Below are 24828 nucleotides of genomic sequence, written 5' to 3'. Positions count from 1 at the left end.
GTCGGGCCGGGGGCTGGGAAACCTCCTATCGGTGGAGGTGGGAGAGGCTCGTCCGCGTCGCCTCTCCCTCCCAGCCCAACTTGGACAAATTGTTGTGGAGGTACGTGCAGGACATCCCGCCGTCCAGGACTGCTGCGGCTGTGACGGAAGAGAAAAGGAAGAGGTGCCTCGTTCTCCTCTGGACATGTGGCGGGACTACCTTAGTCTTTCCAGGCCCGTTGCGGCCGGCCAAGGAGACATGTGGCGGGACTACCTGCAAATGCCCAGGCTGCGGGCTCCTGCCTCTCCTCCGGCTCCCCCATACGTTAAGATTTCCTGACCAAGAGTTGGCGGCCGGGCTCGCCTTATATGGGTTGCCGTTGGTTGGGCGTAGCCGTAACCCTGCCCTACTTTGGAAGGTTCCAGAATGGGGGGGGGGCGAATGTTCTGTTTGACTTTCATTTTCTACAGTTTATCGTTATTATTCCTTGTTTGTTGTGTTAAATTAAAAGTTCAAGTTCATTAATGGTCTACGGATTTTGTTTTACCATTTCTTTCTTTCCAGGTTGCTTTTATGCTAAGTTTCTGCTAACAGAGGTCGAGTAACACGGAAACACGTGTAGAGGGATGACGCAGTTTTGTACATTACATACACACAAACTCAGACGGGGGACAGTACAAGTACGACATACAAAGACCCAAGACAAATATAAAAACAGTTATTGGTCATAATTATCTCTTTCCGTCTGTGAATTTTAAACGAGGCTGGGTTCCCGTCTTGACATTGCCCGACCTAGGAGAACTTGAGCATGCCGCTGAGATTTTCCTGGCGAAATCTGTGCCATCGGGCATAATCAAACGTGGTAGTTCTGTCTGGTCTGTCTATGTAAGTCGGGTTCTTCTTTGTCTCGCGCCTTTTCTCGTACTGTCGGTCTGTCGTTCTTGTCGGCCCTTTGCCTTTACTCACGCTCAGTAGAGTCGGGCATTGGGCTTTCCAGTGTCCGACATACCTACAAAAAGCGCATTGGTCTGACCCTAAGTCTGGTCGCCCTTTGCATAGTGTCGGGGGATAAGTTGTGGGTAGCGGTGTCCTGGGGTTGTCCTGTCGGTATATTTCTCTACTTGGTTTGTCCTCGTCTTTTCTCTGTCGTTTCGTAGCCTCTCTGCGCCACATACCGAGACTGTCGAGCATAATTGGCGTTGTCTTATTATTTCGAAGGGCTATTTCTAACGTTTCTATTTTATCAAGGTCAAAGGATCCTGCCAGTGGCCACTGTTTGTCTTGACTCTCTTCGGTATACCTGTGCCATAATTTATTATAAGCTATGGTGACTAACCCATAGTTTATGAACATGTCCTTATTAGGGGTGCCTTCTAGTGGAGCTATATGGTCCACCTCTAACACCCGGTCCGGGCTAAACAGGCTATTTATCAGTGGGGAGAAGACAGACATGACGGCTCGTAACGAGGGACTAAAAAGTCAGCACTGCCTATCTTATCACTAGGTGCAAAGACTAGACAGAATATTTCTATTCTACGTTGTTTGCAGGCAGTGAATACCTCATGGACCAAAAAAACCAAAAGACCGATAAATAACAATGGGGAGAATGAGTAGGTCCGCAAAGATCTGCGTTACCTACCCTTTTCACTATCTGCAAAAAGGGTGGTCACTTCCCTGTTTGCAGACAGGGAATCTCCAGGAAACAATATTTTTGCGAACAACAGTTCAGTTTCAAGCAATTATTAAGTGGGGGAGAAAGAAAACAAGCACGGCTGCTACCCTACCTATCCTCCACTGCTTGCAAAGAGAGAGAGCCTGTTGTTTCTCCGTTTGCAGACAGTGAATCTCCAAAATAAAAAAAATAAAAATAAAACGAGCAATACTAGTATTTTTGAACAATCAAGCAATCAAACAAATTTTTTCGCAACTTGTCGTGGCAACACGACCTTACCCGGACCATGTGGACAGTTTCTTGTCTTCCGAATCCAGCGCCCGATCGTCCTCTTTTTCTCGTATTTCTCACGGCACTCCTGATGGTTCCCAGTCAGGACCGTAGATCACTCGAGAGAGGTCTGTTCGGAACTAGTGAAGTTCGGATGATCGGCTGCCAGACGAGGGTCTATTGGGCAAGAGCTCTCCCGATCGTTGCAGTCGTTCACTCTGTCGTCGGGACCTCTCCCACTGGATCCACGAGTCGCTGATGGGCCCCACGCTTGGGACGCCAATTGTAAAAAGTTCATATCGGGTCGGGGACAATCGATATTTGCCCGGCGGTATTGCCTCTGTGACCCTCTAGTTATTAAATCAAATGAAGAGGCAGGCGCTGGAGACTGGAAAGCAGGAAACAAGGTTTTTTATTCTCTCCGGAGGAGAACACAACGAAACGGACAGAAGGTATCGTTCTGAGGTGCTCTAACTGTATTCCTGAGGCCTGGCCTCTTATACACACATTTATGACTTTATTGTAGATTACACATACATGTTAAAGCTTTGATGTACGGAAAAGACATTCTCGGAACTCCCCTTTGGGCCCGTTCCCATACACATTTACAGTTGAAGTCCCCACCCTAGTCACAACAGGTGATGAGCATCGCGCAGCTGGATAATCCGCCGATTCACGGAATGTGGGGGGTTTGATCGGGTCTCATGGGGTGGGGGCTTTGATCAACCCGGGGATTCTTTGATGGGGGAAGCTTTCTATTGTACGGGGAGGGGCAAGGATGGTATCGGCAGAGCTGGGTGTCGGCTTGGGAACGGGGAGGACAAAACGGGCACACGGGGAAAAAGGGGGTTTGCATCTAAGGGCCGGAGATCATGAAAGGAAAGCAGGGAGGTGTCGCGCTGGGAACAGGATGAGGGCCTGGGGCAGAGCAGCGCCGAAGAGGGGTTTATGACTCAAGGCAGGTGCAAGCAGGGGGTGGTCAGCGTGCAGGCTTAGCGAAGGCAAAGGGCTATGTCAGGGGCCAGCGGCATGCAAAAGGGTTTGTTCTGATCGGGGCATCTTAAAATGGCGGGCGCGCACGACAAAAGTGTGGCATCAGGGGAAGAGGCAAGATGGCGCAGATAATGTTCACCAAAACGTACTAATTTTCAACATCCAATTAAACGCGCTGCGAAGAAACAATATTGTCCTGCATATTGACGTGAACTCTACCTCTGATATTGTTTTCAATATTAGAGTGGTGCTCCTCTATACCTGAGCTGCAGCCAGGTGGGGTGAAACGCCATCCCCACAACGATTGGGTGAGTGGCTATGTACGATATATTGCTTAGTCTATTTAAGAATTATATTTCGTAACAGATAGCTCCGGATTGTTTTCTGAGTGTTGTCAAAAAACATTGGCACTACCTATTTGTTCTTATGTGCTTATCTTAAATTACTTTCCTAACTAGGTCCATCTTAACCTATGTTTTTTGTGTGTCTTTCCTGTTCAATTGACCGCGATGCGATGTGGCAACAGTCTTGTGGTGGAGTATATTGCCTCATTCAACAGGTGATATCATTTTAATTTTAATTTTTCACATTATATAGCAGTAGCAACGATTTGGTCCTGAGGAATGCATTGGCACACTAGCCCTCCATGCTGAAACATGTCGACCGTTATTGTTTACAGATATTATGTTAAATCTGTATCTGCACATAGTAATTTTTAAGCTTGGGAGAGCTAATAAAAATATTAAAGTAGTAGTTTATATAGCTCTACCCAATTTTAGATTCACTTACACTTCTCTTCTTTTTTTGCACTGCTTATTCAGTAGCTACTAGTACTAAGGTTCTGCACCATTTACCCTAAATGTTTACTTTATGGTAAAATCACAGTCTAGAAAAAATGTATAGGCTGTGAACTCTGTCTCCTGGGTAAGGAGAACCCATATGATGTCAAGGGCGGTACAGGACAGCTACTGATGGGAAACTTTTACCCATGTTTTTGAGCCAGAGTTCACTTAATACCTGTCACATATGGGTGTTTACTCTGGTTTTGTTTACCACATCTAAAATGACTTAATGATTAATTGATGATATTCTTGTTTGCCATATCGTGGTTGTGAATTTGTTCAGTTGTTGGTCACCTTGTGCCCCGACCCTTGGTTACTTTTTGTGTGATGAGTCCAGTACATGGGGGTATGTATCCAGTGGGTCGTTAAACTCACCCTCGGGTCCTTCTTTGTTGTCTTTGCTTGTAAATAAGCCCCTGTGTACATTAGGAGCAAAAGAAGTACACAACTCTTCGAATTTACCTCAAGAGAGGGCTCGAGGAATAGCCACTGGCGTTACAACACCCCATGTACAATTTGCCTACTCAGTACTCAACAGTGGGGAATTCTTTATCAATCCCAATCAGACACAGCTGCTCCACGATTCACAGTGTGCACTTCACTAAATACTTTGTGGCTATTTAAGTGTTAGACGGGATTGTCGACATTCCAAAACTTAGGAGCATATTTATAAGGACAGCGTTAACATTATCGCCGCTTTTGCGGCAGCGAACTGCAGCTAAGACGGCGATAATGGACTTCAAAATCTTTCGTTGTCTTACCAGAAGATTTTTTCTACACTGCTGTTTGCTATGGCAGGGTGTGAGCCGAGGCTTCCGCCCTACCATAGCAAACTTGGGGACAGATTTATAAGCCCCTTACACCACTTTTGCGTAACTTTTAACATGGGAAAATTGACGCAAACCACCTTGTAAATACAACGCTGTTGTCGTACCTCCCTCTTTCATGTTATTTTGTCATACGAACACCTACCTTGCCTCTGGGAATGCCTACATTGCAACTCATTGGAGATACGAGGGGAGCCGTTAGCAAACCGGCTGCTAACATGCGTTAATGCATCTTAGCGTCGCCTAGTAAATAGGGCGATATAATTTTCACTGCATTTTTGCCTTTTTTTTTATTGCGGCGAAATGGCACTTGTTAATATGCCCTCAAGTTTGCTATGACAGAGCGGGAACCTCGACTCCCACCCTGCCATAGCAAATAACAGTGTCCTGGAGGTAGGCACACCAAGACACAGCAGGAGCCGGTACTGGGGGGTGGTTTCCCCAAGGCTTTCGACTGCTCCAGAATGGGGACCATGCGGCCCCCCTCCCAAAATATGAAAAGACCCAGAGGGTGGTAATCCCAGGGGCTTAGACGGACCTTTGAGTCCCCCACCCATTTTTTTGAAAACCCCCGAGTATAGCGCTCCCCGGGGCTGGAGAAGACCTTAAAGCCCCCCTTACCCTATTAATTTTACTGGGGGAGTACCTTCCAGCCCCCCCACCCATTTATTTTGTAGCACAGAGGAATGGCGGTCCCCGGGCTACAGGGCCTCTCTGGACCCCCATCAAATGTAATATTTTAGACCCTGGGATTTTTTTTTATTTGTTTTATTTTATCCTCATTTTGCGATTATATAGATAAGGAGGTTTCGGGAGTCTGATGATCTTTCGTTCTTTTTCTATTGCCTTCACTGCCCCATCGTTTTCAGATGTTACTATTTGTTCTGATATTGTTAGCGCGGAGAGAAATCTGCACTAACTGGGTTAAACCAGTTCCACCAAGTCATGCAAATTGGCTAAACTATATAATAAAAATCAATAATCTTGACAGATTACACCAGTTACACCATTTAAGCAAAAGGCACGAGTCTGAACCAAGGCTACCTCTTTGCCAAATTTGGTGTAATTCCGTTCAGCAGTTCGGGCTGTAGCCGCGATGAACGGTTCCTATGGAAAATTACATGGGGAAAACACTTTTGTGACCCCCCTTTTTCTCAGCCCCCACTTTACAAATCACCCAAAGACTTTCAGGATAGGAGCGGACCGGAATGCCCCACCAGTTTTGAAAATTTCACGAAGATTCGTCAACCGGCGCCAAAGTTATTCCAAATAGAATGTTGTGGATTTCCTATGGAAAATAGGTCCTAACTATAACTACCTACTGGCTATCGCCAGTAAGGTGTGTATATATATATATATCAAAGCTCCATGGGGTGACCAAGTCGAGCAGCACTCACACCACGACACGCTTTTCCCCAAAAGCGATTTTATTAAATTGCACAGCTTCATTTCTCAGTTCTTTAAAAGGCATACGTCTGCCGCCTGACGCGTTTTGTTATTCACTTCTTCAGAGGCGCTGCAGTCGAAGGACGCACAGGGCCACACCCACCTCCTTAAGTCCCATCGCACGCTGATATGCAGCTGCTATGAATTAGACAATGCGTGTGACTGTATTATGGGAGATGTAGTCCTTCTTGCTTCCTTGTATATTTGCCACGATAAATGGCTGCACATGAGCCCCAAGGATATGGAGCCGCACTCTGTCCATGTGCCGTGTGCCACCTCGAGCCCCGCATATTCCAGGCTAGTGGCCCCCTTCACTTAGGGGTGGTGCCCGCTCAGCGGCTGGCCTGCCGCTTTAACATCAAAGCTCCATGGGGTGACCAAGTCGAGCAGCACTCACACCACGACACGCTTTTCCCCAAAAGCGATTTTATTAAATTGCACAGCTTCATTTCTCAGTTCTTTAAAAGGCATACGTCTGCCGCCTGACGCGTTTCGTTATTCACTTCTTCAGAGGCGCTGCAGTCGAAGGACGCACAGGGCCACACCCACCTCCTTAAGTCCCATCGCACGCTGATATGCAGCTGCTATGAATTAGACAATGCTTGTGACTGTATTATGGGAGATGTAGTCCTTCTTGCTTCCTTGTATATTTGACTTAAGGAGGTGGGTGTGGCCCTGTGCGTCCTTCGACTGCAGCGCCTCTGAAGAAGTGAATAACGAAACGCGTCAGGCGGCAGACGTATGCCTTTTAAAGAACTGAGAAATGAAGCTGTGCAATTTAATAAAATCGCTTTTTGGGAAAAGCGTGTCGTGGTGTGAGTGCTGCTCGACTTGGTTACCCCATGGAGCTTTGATATATATATATATATATATATATATATATATATATATATATATATATATATATATATATATATATATATATATATATATATATATATATATCTGTCATTTCAGAAAGCAAAGAAAGGAGGAATCCACACAGACGATCCATAGTTGAAGTGCTTTATTTGATTGAGCAACCTGCCAGCAGTCATCCCGCTCAAATCCAGGCATCTCATGTTTCTCTTATGCCAGACGCGTTTCAGGATATTATCTCCTTTCCTCAGTGGCAGCGGGGAGAAATGAAGAGCTCGCTACACACGTTCAGTTTATATTTCTTACACCTGCCTCAGTGGGCGTGGCGCTCTCGCAGCCTCCTGGTATTTGTAGTTCGTGTGTACATGATTCCCCTGTGGGTGCGCTATTCATTCTCAATCGTCCCAAATATTACCTCAGGTGAGTAGATGTCCTGTTAAAAAGCACTGTGACTGCCCTGCATTTAAGTAATTCAAACGCACTGGTGCAGGTTCCCGCCCTGAACAGGCTCCTACACCTCTTCTGCCCGTCACTTCTAACCTCAATGTGAAGCCAGAACGGGCCCGCCTCTCAGCAGTGGGTTTCCTCACCGGCCGTGCAAGCCGCATAAATCCGTCATTTCAGGAAGCACAAAAGGAGGAATCCACACAGACGATCCATAGTTGAAGTGCTTTATTTGATTGAGCAACCTGCCAGCAGTCATCCCGCTCAAATCCAGGCATCTCATGTTTCTCTTATGCCAGACGCGTTTCAGGATATTATCTCCTTTCCTCAGTGGCAGCGGGGAGAAATGAAGAGCTCGCTACACACGTTCAGTTTATATTTCTTACACCTGCCTCAGTGGGCGTGGCGCTCTCGCAGCCTCCTGGTATTTGTAGTTCGTGTGTACATGATTCCCCTGTGGGTGCGCTATTCATTCTCAATCGTCCCAAATATTACCTCAGGTGAGTAGATGTCCTGTTAAAAAGCACTGTGACTGCCCTGCATTTAAGTAGTTCAAACGCACTGGTGCAGGTTCCCGCCCTGAACAGGCTCCTACACCTCTTCTGCCCGTCACTTCTAACCTCAATGTGAAGCCAGAACGGGCCCGCCTCTCAGCAGTGGGTTTCCTCACCGGCCGTGCAAGCCGCATAAATCCGTCATTTCAGGAAGCACAAAAGGAGGAATCCACACAGACGATCCATAGTTGAAGTGCTTTATTTGATTGAGCAACCTGCCAGCAGTCATCCCGCTCAAATCCAGGCATCTCATGTTTCTCTTATGCCAGACGCGTTTCAGGATATTATCTCCTTTCCTCAGTGGCAGCGGGGAGAAATGAAGAGCTCGCTACACACGTTCAGTTTATATTTCTTACACCTGCCTCAGTGGGCGTGGCGCTCTCGCAGCCTCCTGGTATTTGTAGTTCGTGTGTACATGATTCCCCTGTGGGTGCGCTATTCATTCTCAATCGTCCCAAGAAATATAAACTGAACGTGTGTAGCGAGCTCTTCATTTCTCCCCGCTGCCACTGAGGAAAGGAGATAATATCCTGAAACGCGTCTGGCATAAGAGAAACATGAGATGCCTGGATTTGAGCGGGATGACTGCTGGCAGGTTGCTCAATCAAATAAAGCACTTCAACTATGGATCGTCTGTGTGGATTCCTCCTTTTGTGCTTCCTGAAATGACGGATTTATGCGGCTTGCACGGCCGGTGAGGAAACCCACTGCTGAGAGGCGGGCCCGTTCTGGCTTCACATTGAGGTTAGAAGTGACGGGCAGAAGAGGTGTAGGAGCCTGTTCAGGGCGGGAACCTGCACCAGTGCGTTTGAACTACTTAAATGCAGGGCAGTCACAGTGCTTTTTAACAGGACATCTACTCACCTGAGGTAATATTTGGGACGATTGAGAATGAATAGCGCACCCACAGGGGAATCATGTACACACGAACTACAAATACCAGGAGGCTGCGAGAGCGCCACGCCCACTGAGGCAGGTGTAAGAAATATAAACTGAACGTGTGTAGCGAGCTCTTCATTTCTCCCCGCTGCCACTGAGGAAAGGAGATAATATCCTGAAACGCGTCTGGCATAAGAGAAACATGAGATGCCTGGATTTGAGCGGGATGACTGCTGGCAGGTTGCTCAATCAAATAAAGCACTTCAACTATGGATCGTCTGTGTGGATTCCTCCTTTTGTGCTTCCTGAAATGACGGATTTATGCGGCTTGCACGGCCGGTGAGGAAACCCACTGCTGAGAGGCGGGCCCGTTCTGGCTTCACATTGAGGTTAGAAGTGACGGGCAGAAGAGGTGTAGGAGCCTGTTCAGGGCGGGAACCTGCACCAGTGCGTTTGAACTACTTAAATGCAGGGCAGTCACAGTGCTTTTTAACAGGACATCTACTCACCTGAGGTAATATTTGGGACGATTGAGAATGAATAGCGCACCCACAGGGGAATCATGTACACACGAACTACAAATACCAGGAGGCTGCGAGAGCGCCACGCCCACTGAGGCAGGTGTAAGAAATATAAACTGAACGTGTGTAGCGAGCTCTTCATTTCTCCCCGCTGCCACTGAGGAAAGGAGATAATATCCTGAAACGCGTCTGGCATAAGAGAAACATGAGATGCCTGGATTTGAGCGGGATGACTGCTGGCAGGTTGCTCAATCAAATAAAGCACTTCAACTATGGATCGTCTGTGTGGATTCCTCCTTTTGTGCTTCCTGAAATGACGGATTTATGCGGCTTGCACGGCCGGTGAGGAAACCCACTGCTGAGAGGCGGGCCCGTTCTGGCTTCACATTGAGGTTAGAAGTGACGGGCAGAAGAGGTGTAGGAGCCTGTTCAGGGCGGGAACCTGCACCAGTGCGTTTGAACTACTTAAATGCAGGGCAGTCACAGTGCTTTTTAACAGGACATCTACTCACCTGAGGTAATATTTGGGACGATTGAGAATGAATAGCGCACCCACAGGGGAATCATGTACACACGAACTACAAATACCAGGAGGCTGCGAGAGCGCCACGCCCACTGAGGCAGGTGTAAGAAATATAAACTGAACGTGTGTAGCGAGCTCTTCATTTCTCCCCGCTGCCACTGAGGAAAGGAGATAATATCCTGAAACGCGTCTGGCATAAGAGAAACATGAGATGCCTGGATTTGAGCGGGATGACTGCTGGCAGGTTGCTCAATCAAATAAAGCACTTCAACTATGGATCGTCTGTGTGGATTCCTCCTTTTGTGCTTCCTGAAATGACGGATTTATGCGGCTTGCACGGCGGGTGAGGAAACCCACTGCTGAGAGGCGGGCCCGTTCTGGCTTCACATTGAGGTTAGAAGTGACGGGCAGAAGAGGTGTAGGAGCCTGTTCAGGGCGGGAACCTGCACCAGTGCGTTTGAACTACTTAAATGCAGGGCAGTCACAGTGCTTTTTAACAGGACATCTACTCACCTGAGGTAATATTTGGGACGATTGAGAATGAATAGCGCACCCACAGGGGAATCATGTACACACGAACTACAAATACCAGGAGGCTGCGAGAGCGCCACGCCCACTGAGGCAGGTGTAAGAAATATAAACTGAACGTGTGTAGCGAGCTCTTCATTTCTCCCCGCTGCCACTGAGGAAAGGAGATAATATCCTGAAACGCGTCTGGCATAAGAGAAACATGAGATGCCTGGATTTGAGCGGGATGACTGCTGGCAGGTTGCTCAATCAAATAAAGCACTTCAACTATGGATCGTCTGTGTGGATTCCTCCTTTTGTGCTTCCTGAAATGACGGATTTATGCGGCTTGCACGGCCGGTGAGGAAACCCACTGCTGAGAGGCGGGCCCGTTCTGGCTTCACATTGAGGTTAGAAGTGACGGGCAGAAGAGGTGTAGGAGCCTGTTCAGGGCGGGAACCTGCACCAGTGCGTTTGAACTACTTAAATGCAGGGCAGTCACAGTGCTTTTTTTTTTTTCACAACCAGTTTATTGATGAAGATGAGCATATGAAATATAGTGGCAGCCCACAATCAGGACTACACCACCAAACATTATGATACAATCACAGCACTCTAACCAAGTGTCCAAGCAAGAAGAAGATGCAATTAAGGATATCAGAAAACAGGTACCCCACCTTCACCTTATACTGCTACCTACCTACCCAACTCCCCGATCCCACCCTGGAACCCACCCGAACCCCATGCATGTGTGTACTAACCGTAACGATGTAAGATTATGACGTGGGTAATGTGCGTGGACATGGGCCCTGCCAGCCAGTACGGGGCTAAAGGTCCTCTTCTGGCTCCACTGGAGGGTCCAGTGTCAGATCTCTATAGTCTGCCCACCTCCTCCAAATCTTAAAGTGTTTGCGGGGGCATCCTCGCGCCTCAAATATAGGTCTCTCCAGGCCCATACAGAAGTCCATACCAGCCTTCCATGCAGTCAGGGGGGGGGGGCTCACATTCTTCCACGCTCGGGCCAGGTCCCTTTTAGCCACCACCAGCCCCAGTAGGAGCAGGTGCCGCTTATAAATATTGCCACCAACCCCTTCCAGGACGTGCAACAGACCCAGACGGTGAGTACGGGGGAGGGTCCAGCCCAACACCTCAGACAGACAGCCCCAAACACCCCTCCAGAAGCCAACCAGCCTAGAGCACGACCACATTGTATGAAGTAGCGTACCCACCTCAGCCCCACACCGCAGACATTCCGGGGACCCAATCAGGCCCGCCTTCCACAGACGCTCTCGGGTATAGTATGCCCTATGGAGAATCTTGAATTGGATGAGTCGGAATCGCATTGCGATAGCCGCCCCCCTCGGGGATTCCAAGGCCTCTCGCCAGTCGTCCTCGTCCAAGGGGCCGAGGTCAACTTCCCAAGTCGCCTTCAGTGAGAGAAGAGTAGGGGAGCAGTGGGTGACCATGGTTTGATAAATGCGCGATACTTTTTTGTCCCCAAGATCTCCCATGAAGACCTTCGCCTCGATCGGGCTAAAGTCAGGGAGTGAGTCAAGGTTGGCAATGCTGGGCGTCAGTGCATGCCGGAACTGTAGGTACCGGAAAAATTGAGATTGGGGCATATCAAATTCGGCACTGAGGGTCTGAAAGGATTTGAGCGACGTACCAGACATCACTTGACCTAACTGCGAGATACCTATCGCATCCCAGCCATCGAAGCCTGGCAATTTAGAGAGTTCAGGTAGCATGCCGTTCCGCCATAAAGGTGTTTCAGCGGTTAGTCGGCCCCACCAGCCCACGCGACGCAAGGCCTGTCGCCATATAGCAAACACGAGTCTGGTAACCCCTGGCAGCGAGGTACGCAGTCGGGGTGAGTATAGGATGGTATGGAGCGAGTTATCGCCCATCAAAGCACGCTCTAGGGCATAGGCCGGGTCCCCACCGTCACAGTACCACCATTCGTTCAGAATAAGGAGGTGAGCGGCCTGGTAGTACGACTGCAGATCCGAGGTGGCCAGGCCTCCACAGTAGGTGGACAGAAAGCATGTGCGCAATGCCACCCGGGCAGGGCCTCCCGCCCAGAGAAAGCGGCCCAGCACTGAGTTAACCTGTTTAAACCACCGAGGTGGAATAGGATACGGATGGTTTTGCAGCTGGTAGAGTAGGCGCGGGAGCGCAACCATCTTGAAAATGGCAGATCGGCCAAAGATTGTCAGGGGCATTCGAGACCAAGTTTTGACGTCCGACTGAACTCGTTCCCAGACGGGCTGCAGGTTACGGTCCCAGGCAGTGTCAGCCGAGTCCGAGAGAAACACTCCGAGGTATTTCAGCCCAGTCGTGGCCATTCGCAATCCCGAGGCCCAAGGGTCTGTCACCGGGTCTCCTGATAGCACCCACAGGGTGGACTTGTGGAGGTTGAGATACAAGCCCGAGGCCTCTCCAAACTGGTGCATGATCTCCAAGACACGTGGGCCCGAGCGTTGCAAATCAGTGAGGAAAAAGAGGACATCATCCGCGTATAGCGCGATCTTGTCCGACAGGGTAGTATTCCATACAAAGCCCCGTATCTGCGCATCCTGGCGCACCCTCGCCGCCAAGGGCTCCATGGCCAGCGCAAAAAGATAGGGGGAGAGCGGGCAGCCCTGCCTGGTCCCTCGGCCTATGCGGAATGTCTCTGACACCGCCCCGGCGACCCGCACCGAGGCTGTAACATCAGTGTAGAGGAGCTTTATATAGGAGAGGAAGACCGGGCCTAAGTTGAGCCAAAATAGCAAGGTAAATAGGTATGACCAGCCAACCGAGTCGAAGGCCTTGTTGATATCGGCCAGCAACAACGCCGCCTGGTCCCCCAGGGCTCCAACAGCGTCGATCGCCGCCTGCGCACGCCTGATATTGTGTCGCGTCGCCCTTCGGGGCATAAAGCCTGCCTGGTCAGAATGGACTAAGGCAGTAATGTGTGGAGCCAAACGGTTCGCTAGGGCCTTGGCCAGTATCTTAGCCTCAGTATTAATTAAGGAGATGGGCCTGTAGGAATCATGGCTATCTGGGGGCCTGCCAGGCTTCTGAAAGACCACTATTTCTGCATGGCGCCAGTCCGGTGGCAGTAGACCCCGGGTACGGGCCGCTTCCAGCGCTCGGCGGTAGTGCGATCCCAGCTGCACATGGAATTTTTTTAAAAACTCACATGGGTAGCCGTTTGGTCCAGGGGCCTTACCGGCGTTGAGTTGCCCCAACGCGTCTCCCAGTTCTTCCGCCGTGAGGGGTGCATCCAGGGCCTCCCTGGTCTCGTCCGACACCGGCACCGGTGGGAACTCCTCGAAGAAACGGGCTAAGTCGCCCTCAGGCAATTGGTCACGTGGGGCATACTGGTCTGCAAAGTACGTGGCGAAGCTTGCCGCCAATTCGTTTGGGTCGGTTAGAACGTCTCCGTTGTCGTTCGTGAGACCCGGTAGTACGAGGGGCTGGAAATTGTGTTGGCACAATCTATGGAGCATGGAACACGATTTGTCCCCCCATTGATACACCCTACTTCTGGTGGCGAGCCACGCCTGTTTGGCTTCGTCTAGCAATAGGGACGCATATGATTGCTGTGCCTGCAGGAGCAGCCGCAGATCCACCCCATCACTACCGGTACTGTGTTCTTGTTCGAGGGTCGCTACTCGGGCAGCTGCCTCCGCAGTTTGTTCTCGTCGCTGTCGACGGGCCGCCGAGCACCATGCAATATCGACTCCCCGTATAGTAGGTTTCATAGCCTCCCACACCACACCTACATCGGCACCCTCCACTAGGTTCTCCCGCCAATAATGGTCAATAGTCTCTCGTAAGTGCTTAGCGTACGCCGGTTTAAGGAGATGCCACGAGGACATCCTCCATCTAAACGGCTGCCGTTCCCGATGGAGATCTATTTTAACCGAAACCGGGGAGTGGTCGGACAGGCCCCTTGGCAAGATGTCAGCGCCCTTCACCCTACACAAATATTCTCCGGGTAGAAACATATAGTCCAACCGCGAGAACGAGCCATGTACTGCCGAGACATACGTATAGTCTCGGGTTACAGGGTGCATATGTCGCCAAGCATCCACCCAGCCTAGCCCCTCACTCATGGCATGCAATCTGGTGGGCGGAAGGGAGGGGGGGGTGGTGCCAGTCACCTCCTGACGTCTCCGGCGATCCACACTCACGTCCATCACGTCATTCCAATCACCCCCAACCACTGCCAGTGATCCAGAGACATCCTCCCACACCGCAAACAGCCGCTCTGCCAGGGCCCACTGCAGGGGAGGGGGGGCGTATACACTTCCAAACACCACCGGCTCCGTGCCCACCATGCCCTTAACAAACAGGTAGCGACCCTGAGGATCCACCCACTGCTTCTCGTGCACATACGCCACCCTGCGGTGTATCAGTATAGCCACCCCCCTGGATCCTCTGGAGAACCCCGCGTGGAAGACCTGCTGATATCCAAATCTCTGTAGGCCCAGTGCCTTAGTGCCCATCATGTGAGTTTCTTGAAGTAGTAATACATCTGCTGCTTCCCTTTTCCCCCATCGCAACACCGCCCCCCGTTTAATCTTGTCTAACAATCCTCTGACATTCCACGTAACCACCCGCATAAAGTCTACAGGGAGTCGGTCGATCGATTCAGCCATAGTCAATCGGAGTCCACCTTAAAAGCCCCCCAGGCCCGCACCACCCGCCACACACCACACAAAGCATCATTTTGGTACACACATGCATTACGCTAACTACCCCAAGAAAAACTATCAACCCCTTCGTCCCATGATCTGCAACAGTTCCCTCCCCCAACTCAGCAGTCGCAACCCCGACCGCCCGTATCCCGCCTCCCCCCACCCTATACCTCAATGAACCATGAAGTACCTGTCGCGGCATGGGTAGTCCCGAGCCCAAAACCGAGGGCCCGGGCCCACCCATACCAATGGATCCCAACATCCCAAGCAGAAAAACCATAAACACACCCCCCTCCCCTTGACATCCCACTCACAACTAGGGGAGTGGTAGCCCTTATATCGCAGTCCCCAAGTCCCAAACCCCACCAAGAACTCTCCCCCCAATCAGGAGAGCAAAACAGTACTATCTCAGAGCTGCACAGTGATCAGTAGTGCACAGGTCACAAGCGACTCAGCGCACCCAGCCCGGAGTCTCAGCATTTCTAGCAATAAATTGGAGCCGAGGCTCCGGAGACTTCAGTGATCTGTTCCCGACTGCTCCGAGTCTTCTGGTCTGCCAGCGTCCAGTGAGCCATCCACCGAGGCCGCACGCCTGCGTGATTTAGAGCGTTTGGACCGCCCATTCTGTGTCGTTCGGTCCCTCTGCGCCCGCGGTGAACCCTCAGGGGTGCCTGGATGAAGTCCTGGCTGAGGATTCGGTCTGACCCGCACTGTTTCATCCGTCCACTTGAAAAGGTCCTCTGGGGTATCAAAAAACAATGTCCGTGACTGGAATATCACCCTCAGGCGCGCCGGGTACAGCAGGGAGTATTGTAGCTTAAGACCTCTCAGCTTAGCCTTAGCCGCCACAAAAGACTGGCGCCGTTGCTGCACAAGTCTAGTGTAATCAGGGAAAATCATGATCTTTTGACTTTCAAACAGGAGGGTTTCCTTGGATCTGGCTTCCCTCAGTATAGCGTCCCTGTCGTGGTAATTTAACAGCCTAGCGATCACTGCCCTAGGCCGCTCGCCCTCAGGCGGCCTTTGTGTCAGGGCGCGGTGTGCTCTTTCGATAACAAAACAGGCAGACAGCGACCCCGGGGGCATCCATGACTCCAGCCACTGTGTGAGAAACTGCTCCATATTGCCTTTGGCACAGCTCTCTGGAAAGCCGAGAAAACGGAGGTTGTTACGCCGTGCCCGCCCTTCAGCATCCTCCACCCGGAGCGCTGTGGTCCGCTGCGCGTCCTCCATCGCCGCCATTCTCTTCTTCAGGGCACCTACATCCTCTTCCACCACTGACACCCTGGACTCGGCTTCCGTGATTCGTGCCACTGCGTTCCTAAGATCCTGGCGCAACAGGGTTACGTCTGCGCCAACTGCCCCTATCTTGGCGTCCAGCATGTCTCGCGACTGGGTTATAGCCGCCATAAGGGCTGTATTGTCCGGCCCTCCTCCTGATGGACCACCCCCCGACGATCCAGGGCCCCCACCGGGGCCAGTAAATTTGTCGATGGTCACCTGCTTGGTGGATCCACCACCTCCCCTGGTCATGATCGCCCGGGTGGATGAGGGCCACTAGGGTCGCCGGTCCACAGTCAGGGAGACCCGAAAGAAGCCTCTTCGGTAAGGTCTAGTGGCAGTTGAGAATTAGGGGGGGGGGCCAGGCTTCAGCCACTTCCCCCAGGAACAGCCCCCCCAGCCGCCGCTGACCAGGGCCCCCCCGTGGCCCACGTTGCCTTTCAGGAGGTGCGAGGACTCCCAGCGTCCTGCACTGCTATGCCAATAATGTCACTGAATAGTGGGCCCGGGGGGTGGGGGGGGGGGGGCCGGGGAGGGCCACTACTTACAGTTGCTGCTCGCCGGGCCGGTCGCCCTACGTCTGTCCGCCTCCTACCAGGGTCTCCAGGGGATGCCAGTCACTCCTCTAGGCCGCCGGCCCCGGCCCGACACGAGGCCGCGAAAATCGAGGTCCCGGCTGCGCCAGGTCACCAGGCCGCCTCCGCTGCCACAGTCCACTCGTGGCGCCTGTGCCTCTCTCCGGCCCAGCCTGGCCCCAGGTGAAGGATCGCCTGTAGTGTCGCGGCCTCAGGGACAGCCAACACCGCGGCCGCTCCCGGGCCAGGCAGCGCACCCTGCCGCTTCGCCAAAATCGAGGCCCCGGCTGCTCCGCGACCACCAGGCCGCACCTCGCCCCTCTCTGCTCGGTTCTGTCCGGGGGCACGAGATCACCCCTGAGCCCACCGGATGACACCCGGCGCCTGTAGGAACGTCCGTCGCGGTCCGGTAGTGGGTTTGTGGGTTTGGGGACAGGATAATTCGTCGGATAATCGGCGGGCCGGCGGGAGCTCTAGCAAGCTGCGACCGCCATCTCTGCTCGCGTAGCCACGCCCCCAGTCACAGTGCTTTTTAACAGGACATCTACTCACCTGAGGTAATATTTGGGACGATTGAGAATGAATAGCGCACCCACAGGGGAATCATGTACACACGAACTACAAATACCAGGAGGCTGCGAGAGCGCCACGCCCACTGAGGCAGGTGTAAGAAATATAAACTGAACGTGTGTAGCGAGCTCTTCATTTCTCCCCGCTGCCACTGAGGAAAGGAGATAATATCCTGAAACGCGTCTGGCATAAGAGAAACATGAGATGCCTGGATTTGAGCGGGATGACTGCTGGCAGGTTGCTCAATCAAATAAAGCACTTCAACTATGGATCGTCTGTGTGGATTCCTCCTTTTGTGCTTCCTGAAATGACGGATATATATATATATATATATATATATATACTGCTCCCTTACACCACAATGCCAGCATTATATATATATGTCTATATAGTAGCGGGATGACTCTGGGATGAATTTTAACTGCTCATATATGCAGTGATCTGCAGGTCTAGAGTGTGAATCCTGCCTTGCAAGGGCTAAACAGGCACCCATCCTTCTAGGACTGGCAAATTAAATACAGTTACCCGAGGACAATTACCTGAGGTACAGCACTTGGAAATGGGAGAAGTATGATATGAATATCTAAGTTAGGAGGGACTGAAAGATAATAAAGGGGCCTCACATTTCAGAAGAGGGTGGAATTCAGCCTACACTCCATGATCTTTCTACCTCAATTATAAATATTTGCTTTTCTTAAGAGCATCAAACTACGATATCACGCAGAGGGAAGGAAGTTGCAGCATCTTATACTCTGGAAGTCAAAACACCAAAACAGCAGAAGAGCAGCAGAAATGACTTCACATACCCTTTGACCAGTTGTGAAATCAAAGGGGTGAGCTTTTCTCACCCACAGCTTCTCAACAGCCTCCTGTTTGCCCCTGAGGAGACAACCAAAAAGTGATGAATATTGGCAGCAAACATGTCTCTCAGAGCCCTGTTTACTTTCTGTTCCTGTCATTGCCTTTTATGCCCACTCTCCTCCTGGGCAGAAAGGGCAGTACCTGGTGTACAAAAGCACATGCAGGGAGTAGCAGCTAATTGACGCCCATAACACACACCATCCCAGGATCCAACTTACTAAGGCCCTCATTACGAGCAGGGCAGCGGTGTAATGGAGGTCCACACAGCCCCCATGTTGTGGGGAGGCCCCATACCTTTCACATTGAAGGGGGCACCTGAGACTGACTGGTTTCAAAATAACTCAGAAGCTTGCCAAAGCAGTTCATGAGCATTCATTTAAGAGGCAGCAGAGCAGTGATTAGTCTGTGCCGATTGTGGTGATACACTAACCCCACTGAAGAAAAATCTGTAACTGGGCCTCAGTGCCATCCTTAGCATGCCGTTATAGGCCAGCATTCTGTGGCCTGGCTTAGCCACTTCTTTTGAATGGCATCTGTGTGGCCCATGATGATATCACACACACCAACGCAACTGAAATAAGGGACCTGCTGAGCAGCGGCGCACCCGTCATCCTCTTCATCACACAGAACTGACTCAACCCCTCATCGGCTCCCAACATCGCTATGGCAATCCCAGTGGGCTGCAAGATTAAAATCACTTGACAGGACCGCCTTCACAAGCGAGAAGGAGGACTCACTATAATCTACAAGGAATCCAGCAAATTCGCAACATCCACAAAAAATGCTGCCACATTCATGGGACACTGGCATTTCAAGCTGCAAATTTCTGAAAACCGTATCCTGAACGGAACCCTCACTACAAACCACGAGCCACTTTTACCAACCTCATCACCAACTTACTTGCCCCACTCGACTGCAGAGCCTACATTCTCCTAGTGTGAGCTCAACTTTCACCCTGAAGACAGAAATGATGCTTGCTTTATAGCATTCCGAGAAAGCTGAAGCAACATCAGACTCACCCAGCTCGACTCAGAACAAACACGCACTGCAGGATGCACACTGGACCCCATCTTCACCACAAGTCACAACATCAAATACAATTCCACCACACCACTCACATGGACCGACTACTTCATCATCCACTTCCAAATGAACACATCTCAAGTCAACATCCCTACCGGTTCAGCATTCCTAGCCACAGCTGGGGCAAAATCTCATCAGCAGACTGGCTCAGCGCGTCCTCAGCATGGATCAACTTATCCCACTAGACAACCCCGACAAGGACATCAACAAGTTCAACAACTGGATCATGAACTGTGCGGACTCCCTCACGTCCATCAAACCCAGCAAGCATAATAGATCAAACAATCAAGCAGCTGGTATGCAGAAGACCTCAAAGACATCAAATGACACTGTAAAAAGCTAGAAAAAATGGAGAAAGAAAATAGAGTGCCACCCACGACACCACTGACAGAACTACCTAAAGGCTGCACTTAGATGCTATCAGCAGCAAATAAGAGACACCAAGAAAAAAGCACGAGTGGACCGCATCGAAGGAAGCTCTAACAACTTCAAGGAGATCTTCTCGATTGTCAAAGATTTCACCTCACCCTTAGCCACTGTCAACATCATCACTGTCTTCCAACAACTCCGTCATCTGTGACAACCTATCGAACTTCTTCCACAGCAAAATCACAAACATCTATAGCAATGTCACACAGCAACTAAAACACCAGAGAACCCATCACGAACCTATCCACCACTAACCAAGATGGCCACCTGACTGAGGGGACAACCCTCACTAGAAACAGCACCGCGGCAATCATACGGACGATCCACCTAGGGGCCCCAGAGGACCCATGCCCCTACCAAATCTATAACCTGGGATCCCACCAAACAGCACCACCCTACCCACATCATCTCGCCTCCATCTTATCCACCACTTTCCCAGATTAATGGAACTTGTAGAAATCAACACTCAGCTCAAGAACCTTATGACCTGAATCAACTGAGCGCCATCTGACCAATCAGCGCGCACTATCCAGCCAAAATGATTGAGAATGCTTTAAACAAGCAACTCACAGCCCACCTCGAGCTTCACCATCTTGTTGACAACACTCGGTCAGGATTCTGAAAGAACCACAGCGCCGAAACAGCACTCACTGTGCTCCTCTAGGGCTCATCCCCCGTGACGGCTCCTCGAGGGATTGCTGCAGGGCAGTGGGGCAGGGCGGGGGAGGAGCAGGGTTGGGGGTAGTAAATTCCGGCATACTGCAAAATGGAGTTAAGTAAATAAATAAATATATAAAACGAATTACATTGCGCGCGCTGCAACGCCAAATGGCGCCACTGCTCATCCCTCAGCTCCACGCTCTTCAACGCATATATGACCCTGCCGGTCAACATCGTCAGATCCCATGGTCTGAACATAATTTCCTACACAGACGACACCCAACTAATTCCCTCACTCACCGATGACCCCACCAGAACCGACTTCCACAGATGCATGACAAACGTCGGCAACTGGATGAAGAACAACTGCCTCCAGCTGAACATAGACAAGACGGAAATACTGATCTTTGGCAATAGCAGCAACACATTGAATGATTACTGGTGGCCATCAGACCTAGGACCCACACCCACTCCCACTCCCTCCAACCATGCCAGAAACCTAAGGATCATCATTAACAAAAAAGCTCACCATGAAATCACAGATCAACGCTGTCTCCTCCGCCTGCTTCCTCACTCTGATCATGTTATATAAGATCTTCAAGTGGCTACCCCTACACACGAGATGCACCGTGACCCTAACCCTCATCACCAGCCGACTGGACTACGGCAATGCCCTCTATGTAGGAATCGCCACACACCTTCTACAGAGACTTCAGACCATACAGTACGCAGCAAGCAGACTCATCCTCAGCCTTCCCCAATGAACCCACATCACACCCCACCCCAGGAAACTCCACTGGCTCCCTGTACAGAAGAGATGCCAATTCCAGCTGATGGCCCACGCACACAAGGCTCTACACAACCATGGACCCACCTACATTAACCACCACCTGAACTTCCACCAACCGTCGAGAAGACTACACTCCGCCCCCCTATTACATGTTCATACTCCGCGCATCTACCAAAGCAGAAGGGGAGGGTGCTCCTTCTCCCACATCACAGCAAAGACCTAAAACAGCCTCCCACCCATCTCTGAACCATCACCTCGCTTCTGGAATTCAGAATGGCCCTAAAGACCTGGCTATTTGAATAACCTCCCGGGCCTGCAAGCCGCACTTTATAAATCCTGATTGATTGACTCACTGCAGCCACTAACAACATTCGAACCATCCTGGACTGAGGAGAGACAGCAGCCCTCATCCTGCTTGACTTCTCCGCAGCCTTCGACCCTCTCTCTCACAAAACCCTCATCAGAATACTCCACAAGAATTGCATACAAAGACTCGCTTTCAAATGGATCTGTTCCTTCCTCAAGTGAAGAACCCAAAGGGTCAGGCTGCCACCCTTCACGTCAGAGACCAACAAACTGATATAAGAAGTCCCACATATATATAATATATAAGCATTAGCCTAAAAACCTGATCGATCGTCCCGGTATTGGCCCTAAAACCTGCCTGGTATTGAGAGGATATCTTCCTCATCACACCAAGATTGTATTCTCTGCAGGAGAACCCTACTAAGCACCTTTTGCATTACATCAGTTAAGCTTATGGGCCTATAATTTGAAGGGTCTTCCTTATCACCTGTTTTGTAAATGGGAACTACTTCTACGCCTTACCAAGAATCTGTAACTGGGCATCCTGCAGCAATGGCATTAAACAATAAGTAAAAATAGCCCGACCACCCTCTAGAATCAAACAAAAATAAATCTTCTGGCAGACAATCCGGTCTTGGAGCCTTAGCAGGGTCTAATTTTAAAATCGCAGACTCTCTATAATTCCCTATAGGAGGAATGTCTGGGGTGCCGCATAACTCCTCCAGACATCCATCCTCAATAGAGGAATATAGCTTTGCAAAGTGATTATGCCAATCATAGCCAGTGATATGATTGGATACAGTGTTTGCGTCCCTGTTGGCTCCACGACTCACTAGAGACCAGAAAAGACTCTTGTTCTTTTCCTGACTAGCGTCCTTCAGCTCTGACCAATGTCGCTCATTCCACTCAATCTTTCCTTTGTGTAAAGCTACCTTGTAAGCTTTCCTAGCCATTTTGACCCTAGAACAATTTCCTATTCTAACATTGGAATGGCTCTGACTGGAGTTGGTGTGTGGTGCGATCGGGGGGAGGGATGGGAGGGAGGGGGAGTTGGATTTTGCTTGTATTGCCTTTAATTTTTTCTTAAGACTATTTTGTAAATTGTCAAAGTCAATGATAATTGCTTTTGATTCTGCGGTTGTTCCTGGGGTACAGGGCCCTGCAATGTATGTACCACTTGACAATAAAAATGTGTTTAAAAAAAAAAATCAAACAATGTGTATTTCATTAACATGTAGAACCATTTCACCATAGATTATATCAGTACATTGAAAAGTACTTTTTAAAGTCATAGTTCTCAAATATGAACTTAGAAGCATTTATTCCCCCCCGCCCCGATAATGTTAACAATGCCAATAGTGAACTAAGAGGCAAGTCAGTCTTATGTGCACTCTTTGGGTGGCCTGGGTCCCTATTCTACATGAACAACATTATAATTTATTAAAATAACACAGAAGAAAGTTTTGTACAACACATATCCTGAAGTCATGTATTTTGAGATCCTCTAATAACTGTAAGAAAAAGGAGGAAAAGTGAAAGAAGACAATTGCCTAGGATCACACAATTTGGTAATGTGGGGATGCTGTCATTAATCCCAGGTTTTCTGGTTTCACATTGTGCAATTCATCCACTAGATGTATGCTTCTCCTCTCCTATACCCACCTTTTAGCCCCCTCAATCATCACCCTGCTGGCATCATTACGGCCCTCGGTCACATCACAGGCCAAACTTTATGGCCCCTAGGAAAATGTTTGTGAGTATCCCTGGTCCAGGGGGGAGAAGAAAATGCTCTCCAAAGACAGTTACACGCATGCCCTATAACACTGCAGCCCCAGGTCATAACCCCTCACTCAAAGACGTTTTATGGCATGGGTAAAGTGGGCTCTGGCCAGGGCCCCAGCCTTTTAGGGGGGTGGGCCCTGATAGATCCAGCTGTGTTCTCCAAAAAGTCCTGCCCTGATTACCTTGATTGTGCCTTAAACATAGATTGTTTTAAATACCACTTTTTTTTACTTGATTTTTAATACAGGTGATATGTGGGCGTGTTTTACACATATTATGCAGAGAACTGTCGTGTTTATGTTTTGAACACCATGCAACATCCATCATTTTTTAAATTTTAGCTCGAAATAGGAATTCACATATGAGAAGTGGAAGTGGCTCACGGGGATTATTTGTAATATGGTGAGCTGATATTGTATTACAATATTGAAAACACACATCACTCCTGGGCGGCTCCTCCGCAATGGTGGAGGAGTGTCGCCCCACTGGCTCAGAGCCAGCAGCTGAAAAAAAAATATTCTATAATTGTTTTATTTTCAGCAGCTGGCTCTGCCAGCGTGTGTAGAGAGGGCTGGGGCTGGGCAAAGGAGGTGGGAGTGGGAGTGGAGTGGAGTACACTCTCTAAGTGTGCATGTGTGTTTTGCCGACCGTCTCAGGACGGCCAAATACACATGGCACCTAGGTTTCTCCAACCCAGCTGTATTAAACAGCTGGGTTAGAGAAACAGCATAGACTCCCTGTGCCTGAGCGAGCATCTTTTCATCCCGCTCAGGCCTATCCCTGCGCTACTCTCATAACATGAGAGCAGCGCAGGGATTGTACAGGGAGTCTGTGATCCTGTCTCAGTGTCTGCTGGGACCAGGAAGAAGAACGCGACGAGGCGTGATACGGAAGATGGCTGTCAGCTTTGGGTAAGTCTTCTGTTTTTTAAAAATGATTGAACCTTCCTACCCCCGTGTTCCCCCTCCCACACGTCTCCACGCCCCATCCACCCGATTCACCACTTTTTGTATGTGTCAGGTGTAGGAGAGTAGGATCTGCTTACTATGGTTATCCCACTTTTTGCTGTGTTTCACTGATTTAATAACTTTAGTCTGGCTGAAGCCCTGGTAACCAGGACCCCAGTCTAGCTGCTTCCTCTCTAAACTGAATGCATGTACATTAGGTACACTCCAGATTGGTTACTGGGTTACCCTTGTGAGTCCCTAGTATATGGTACCTTAGGTACCAAGGGCATAGGTACCCCAGAGGCCTACCAGGGGCTGAAGCATGTATTATGCACCCCTGGGAAGACTTCCAAAATGGCACCACAGGTCTGCTATGCAGCCTGGGTAAGGTAGTGTAAGTACCCCTTACTAAGATATAGTATACCTATATCTACCTGTATATATACACAGACACATATAAACCTATAAGTCACTCCTATGGCAGGCCTTGACAATCCTGAAGGCAGAGTGCTTGGTTTTGTGTGAGAGGGTGCCCAAGCA

The sequence above is a fragment of the Lissotriton helveticus genome, chromosome 5_1, assembly GCF_964261635.1.
Source record: "Lissotriton helveticus chromosome 5_1, aLisHel1.1, whole genome shotgun sequence".
Lineage (NCBI taxonomy): Eukaryota > Metazoa > Chordata > Amphibia > Caudata > Salamandridae > Lissotriton > Lissotriton helveticus.
Note: the sequence above shows the minus strand (reverse complement) of the source record.